At 43.4% G+C, this 6,000-nt stretch overlaps 1 long non-coding RNA gene across 1 annotated transcript in view; it reads right to left on the reverse strand.

Moving 5' to 3' along the window:
- The window catches only part of LOC138510586 (uncharacterized), an 89,637-nt gene extending 84,143 nt beyond the window's left edge, over window positions 1-5,494 (reverse strand). Inside the window, exon 1 of the long non-coding RNA XR_011280417.1 lies at window positions 5,387-5,494. This is a non-coding gene — a long non-coding RNA (uncharacterized lncRNA). The remainder of the gene's footprint in view (window positions 1-5,386) is intronic.
- Between the last annotated feature and the right edge of the window lie 506 nt (window positions 5,495-6,000).

Here is a 6,000-nt window from a genome sequence, read left to right on the forward strand (position 1 = left end):
AATAGGGAGTTGCAGGTCATGAGAGTCCCAGCTTAGAAGGGACCCGTAGTACAACCCTGAATCGCTGCTGCTACGGATCCGGCGAGTAGACTGTTGGGCCAGACCGCAGGAAGAAGCCGGCGATTGGGATAGAGGCCAGAATAGGAGATCTATGAGCCCCAGGGAGGTACAGCAATAGTGACTGCTAGGAAAGATTTACATTTATGTGTAATTTTGCCTCCAGTTGTGAACCCCAACCCCTCAAACCAGCCACCCCCAGCACCAAAATTGTTGCTGTTGTCTGCCCATCCTAGCCTGAGGTTTGCCAGTGGAGCCCAGCCTTATGCTGTACTCCGCTGGGCATGAGCTCACTTTCTTATGGGGAAACTGACATGCACTTAAAGACAGTCACTACTGGGAGACTGTTTCCCTTAGTCTTTCACTTTGTTGCTAGTTCTTAGCAACATTTTATCAGTGCACAAAGTACCTTACAGTACAGTGCACTTCATTTTACAAATGTACAGAGCTGGTGGCAGCTGTTAATTTTCATATATTTTAACACTTTCCTATGGTCCATACCACATTTGGCCCAGGACAGTGGCCACTATGTAAAATGGCCGTGCCACGAGGTCCTTTGTTCTGTCCTTTGGCCATCTTGTCCCTTTGCGTTCCCCAGGTTGAGCAGACATGGGAAATTCCTATTTGGTCATGCAGACTCCCGCGCAAACGGAGGCTTTCACAGGCATCTGCATGCCTTGTGTGCGCCTCCAGGATGTGGGCTGGACTCTAGTTCCAATACACATCCTGGGCGCCAGGATGTCTGGTGTCCTGGGAATGACGGGACTACTGTGGTCTGTGATTGCGGCCCAATCTCTCATTGGGTCCGCTTTGTTTTGGCGTGAAGGAGATTATGGATAAGAGAAGGCATTTTACACCCATTCCAGGCTGATCTCTTGAGTTCACACCAAACTTAGAACAGGAGCTAAGCATCCTGAAAACAAGAAAGAAGAGCAGAGGAACCGCTGGAAGGTTTGGTACCCTGAGCCCACTGTCGTCCCGTTGGACCCCATTTCTGATCGAACTTAAAAGGCGCTTCGACCCATTGGAATAGTGGGACTATTCTCTGCACCTCCAATTTAAACTGCAAGCGAACCTTCTCAGAAGTGTTCCCGGACCGGCCAGTGAACTGACCAGCTTGCACAGGACCTTTGCCCTGGAACCGCCACTGTCTCGAGTTGACACTCGAGCATTTTGAGACTAAGCTGTGGGTATAAAACACTTTCCCGCTGAGTTTCGTACACCTAGCATTCCTAGGTCTGGAATTAGGAGAGTACACCTGAACCAGAGCATATGCGGTCACTGTGTCGCCCAACTGTGGCGATGAACTTTGTGGGTGCCTTGCTGCTGTGCCCCCCCCCCTCCCCCGTGCCCTCGGACTTGCTGCAGTGGAACTGGCCTGATCCCTTCATCAGGAGCAGAGAAATGGCCACTGTCCCGCCACAGAATGATCCCTGGAACGCAGCCAATTAAAGCCCAGAGCTGTGCAATTGGACTCGAATGCCGAAATTTGGTCCGGAGTGCTCCGAGGGTCGGTGAGTACTTGCAACCCTTACTAGTGGCCCCTGGCACATCCACCCATTTTTACGTACAAGTGTCCCCTGAGGGCCACACTTCTTTATCGAAGTAGCCTGTGCTACCGAGCTATTTCCAACTCTTGGATCCTGTTCTGCCCTCTTGGGGAGACCCTCCTCGAATAGTGGGAACTTGTTCTTCACTGCCTCACCCACCTTCCTGAGTCGCTACAGCCCCTACAAGAGACCCCGTTTCGGCCCGACCGCACAATCGCATGTACCAGCACTGAAAGTACTTTTGAGCACAAGGCTCCAATCATCTTAGGGATTGGACTGCGTTGCAGGGTTGGAAAAGTGAAGGACTGCCTAAACATTTGCACTATATGCTCCCTTTCTTTACAAGTTGTGGACCTTACTGTGCACCATCCCTTTAAGCCATTGGTAACTGTACATAAGTTTAAGGGTAGCGTTGGTCTAGTTATTACTGCTACTTGCTTTGCGTTTGATTTAAAAGGCCTTTAATAAATGTTTATGTATTTTTTATATATACACACACCTGACAAGAGTAATTTGTGACCTATTCTTGACCACCACCAATGCTACGTTGATTGGTCTGGCTTGTCCAGAAGGTTACCCTGTTCCCTCTGAACCTCTGCCCACCAGGTCAGAGTTCAAAAATCCATCTTAAAAGAGACGAACACAGTGAAGGGCCAACAAAGAGAGCATGTTTCCTTACTGTGGCATGACATTTTATGTACTGGTGTTAAGGTCAAAGACAAGAGCTGTACTGTGACACTGACTTTGATGCTTTAAAACAAATTATCCTGGGGCTGTCAGATGGGACCTGAAATTTTCACTAGCGCTCATAGAAGATCTGATAAAACGTACGAGTGGTTCGAGAGCGGGAGGCCCTGACGGCTTGAGTAATTTTATGTTTAAGACTCATTTGACACACTGGGCAAGAATCTTCGATATCATCTTTCAAGACATGGTCTCAAATCTCACTATACCAGATTCTTGGCGAAAATCTATAGTGGTACCGATTTTCAAAAAAGGCAACAGGTCGGAACCCAGCAATTATAGACCAATTGCATTATTAGATGCACTGGGCAAGATTTTCGCGCGGATAGTACAGAAAGAGTTTACTATCTGGACGGAAGCATTTCAAAAACGTGATCCTAACCAAACTGGATGTGTGCCCAGCATGGGCACCACGATTAATTTACTGAGTTTAAGTGCAATCAAGAATCGGGCACGCATTAGTAAACATTTGATTTACTTAGCGTTTGTCGACTTTAATTCGGCATTTGACTCAGTCTCGTGCACACCTTTAATGACCAAGTTATCAACGGAAGAATGTCCGGAGACGTTGCAAGACATCAATTTTGCTTTACACTCAACACCTCTGTACAAATCGGATTGCTATCTCCCATTATTAAAAGGGCAAGGGGGGCTTAAATAGGTGCATTTTGGCGTCTGCTCCGTTTAGCTTTTTTAACCATGACATCAAAGAGGTTTTCAAGATCTTGTTAACAGATGCGCCCAAATTGAATGGTAGGCCCAAAGCAACATTATTGTATGCCGGCGACCTAGTTCTCATTTCGAAAAGTCCAATGGGTCTTCAATCTGCTTTGTCTCAGTATATAAACAATCAACTGAGAATACATTTAGGGAAATGATTCTTGTGTATGCTCCAAATAAAATGACCCGTAATAAGATGAGCTGGAATGTAAAGAATGTAAGGATTGATGTAAGCCAGTACACCTATTTGGGCATGATTATTGACATGGAACCACGTAATAAGTCTCACATGCAATGGCTAGAACAAAAAGTGCAAACAGCAATATCTCGAACCAAAATTATAATGAGGAAATATGGCAGGTTTTCGATAATGCCAGCATGGACCCACTATACTCAAAAATGCACCCCTGTACCTTTATATGGTATGGAAGCAATGGAATGGGTTGCAGATTAGTCTTAGAAGCAAAATATTGGAAACAAGTCTTACATCTCCCTCAATGTGTGCCAATTACATGGCTTCGATATGAATTGGGATTGATCTCGTTGTCTGCTCAGTATCATTGGCGCTTATGTGCCTTATTTAGAAAGTGTCTTATGGCGAATAACTCTGCAACTCTCTTAAAAACATTGTTTACATATTGGTTTTCAACTAGTCATGTGTTTGTTAGAAATTGGATCAGAAGTATTTGTAACATATTAGCAACTGCAAATGTCACAATTTATCTTCTTGTAAATAATCATGTGAAGGTAATCGATTGGACTCACACGAGAGCTCTCTATCTGAAATACAAACACTTTGATGGTAACTGTAGGATTGACAAAAGGTTTAGAACAACGACATCCTACTTAATAGTCACATCTCTGATAATTCACTCATCAATAATGCGTTTGAGATTCAATTTATGGCCCACAAAAGAGGTCTTAGCAGACAGACGAATGATCAAACCGCATGAGAATGTTTGTCGCTTTTGCCAAATTGAAGATGTAAAGGAGACTTGCAACATTTAATTATGGAATGTTCGATCTTGGTGTCTTTGAGAAGAACTCACTTTGCTAAACACTTTCAATTTGTATCTGATGTAAATCCAGTATTGCAGTGGAGAATAATTATAGCTGCACAATCGATAGAAATAATAATAGCTACTGTCAATTATTTAAACGCATTAACTTGTGGAGTAAACATGAATCCCCGTGAGAAAGGAAGAGCTATAAAAAGGTGATAAGGAAAAACGTATAACAAGGTAATTTAGTTAGGATCGACAAGTTTATGTCATTTTATTCGGTTGTCTTGAGAAACTGGATGTTAAATTGACTATTTCATATGATGTGATACTTGCGGCAAGTGAATTTTTATTTTGTTAAAATGTGTATATTTGTATTAAGATATGTATTTGAAAATGTTTTTTCCTTTAGTAATTAATAATATTGTAGAAGTTGAATAATTCAGCTAAAACAATAAAAAAAAACATAACTGCCTTACATAGGGGTGGGGCATGACATTTTTACTGTCTTTGGGGGTAAATACAACATGAGTTCTTATACGGGGGGAATTTGTATAATGAAATATTTATAGCACTTTTACGCTCAAGCTGAGCTATTTCACCAGCTAACCAGCAAAAACATGTTTTCTTACTGTGGGATGGAGATTTTTTTTACTGGCATTAAGGCAAAGCCACTGGCATATATAGGTGGACCAGAAAGGACATGTGTGGGCATAATTAATATGAAAATCTTTTTTTACCATCAGTACAGTACTGTCGTAGGCATTGTAAAAATGCTCCTGTGCATTTTTCGTGACTTTACATCTAATGGACTTATGTCTTACCCTACAAAACCGATTGAAAACCTTGTGGGTTGTTACCCAATTTTTCACGGACAGTGCAATGTAAAAATGCACCATTTTAACCCATTATTTATAAAATATTCTCAGGGGGAGAACCACCCAGCCCCCCCAAAATGTGTAGGCTGGCTCCGCCCGACAACGCGTCACTACAATGGCATAGTTAATCAAGGGTGAGTCGCATGTTATTAGCCACCATCTAGGCGCAAGCAGAGGTCAACCGAACACGCAGACCCCGCCGATTAGAGAGTTTATAAATTTTAACGCCTCTTGCTACCGTTACATATATTCAGTATTGCACCAAGCCATGCGACCTTGCCATGGGTGAAACAGTTCACCTGCTTGCACCAGCGATGAAAGTAAAACCGCCGATTTTGCGGAGAGAGCTGGGCGTTGTGCGTGCCTTCTGCTCGCTTCACACTCAGAAGTGTTCCCACTATCAAAGTACAATATGGCTAAATGACACACGTCTCACCTTGATAAGAGGGGACACTTGCATCGGTGGAACCATCTTGTCAGAGACTGACTGAAAGTCAAAAGAGTGGAAACTATGCGTGACGTTGGTGCGTCAAAATGATGCGTGACGTTAGTGCGTCAATCTGCACTAAGTGCTCCTCCCATATTAGCACTGACGTCGGATTTTCATTTTAGGCGGCGGCCATCTTAGAGTAACAATGTCGGTATTTCAAAATGCAGTGACTGGTCCCTCTGTTTTGGCATCTGTCAAACGCCTCTCCTTTTCTGAGTATGATTTTCTGCAAAAATGGCAAAAAGTGGATTTTCTTCAATAATGAAATGTGGCACATTTTGCGGCACGTTTTCCCTCCTTTCGCCTTGAGAAATCTAAGCGTTTAAAATGCAACATATCTTTGCCCTATAGTGCGTATTATTCCTCGTTCCAATTACCTCATCCCATTCTACATACTTGCCAACCCTACAGATTTAGGCAGTAGGCTACAGCTTTTTAAGCAGTCCTACTGCCTACAGATTTCAGTGACAAATCCTACTGCTTTTTACAGTGGCAAGTAGTGTATGTGACTCTAAGGCAGGCTGCAGGACAAAGCATGAAACACATTAATCAGTCTGTCT

Source organism: Ambystoma mexicanum, chromosome 6p (genome assembly GCF_040938575.1).
Source record: "Ambystoma mexicanum isolate Mex_15411 chromosome 6p, UKY_AmexF1_1, whole genome shotgun sequence".
Classification (NCBI taxonomy): domain Eukaryota; kingdom Metazoa; phylum Chordata; class Amphibia; order Caudata; family Ambystomatidae; genus Ambystoma; species Ambystoma mexicanum.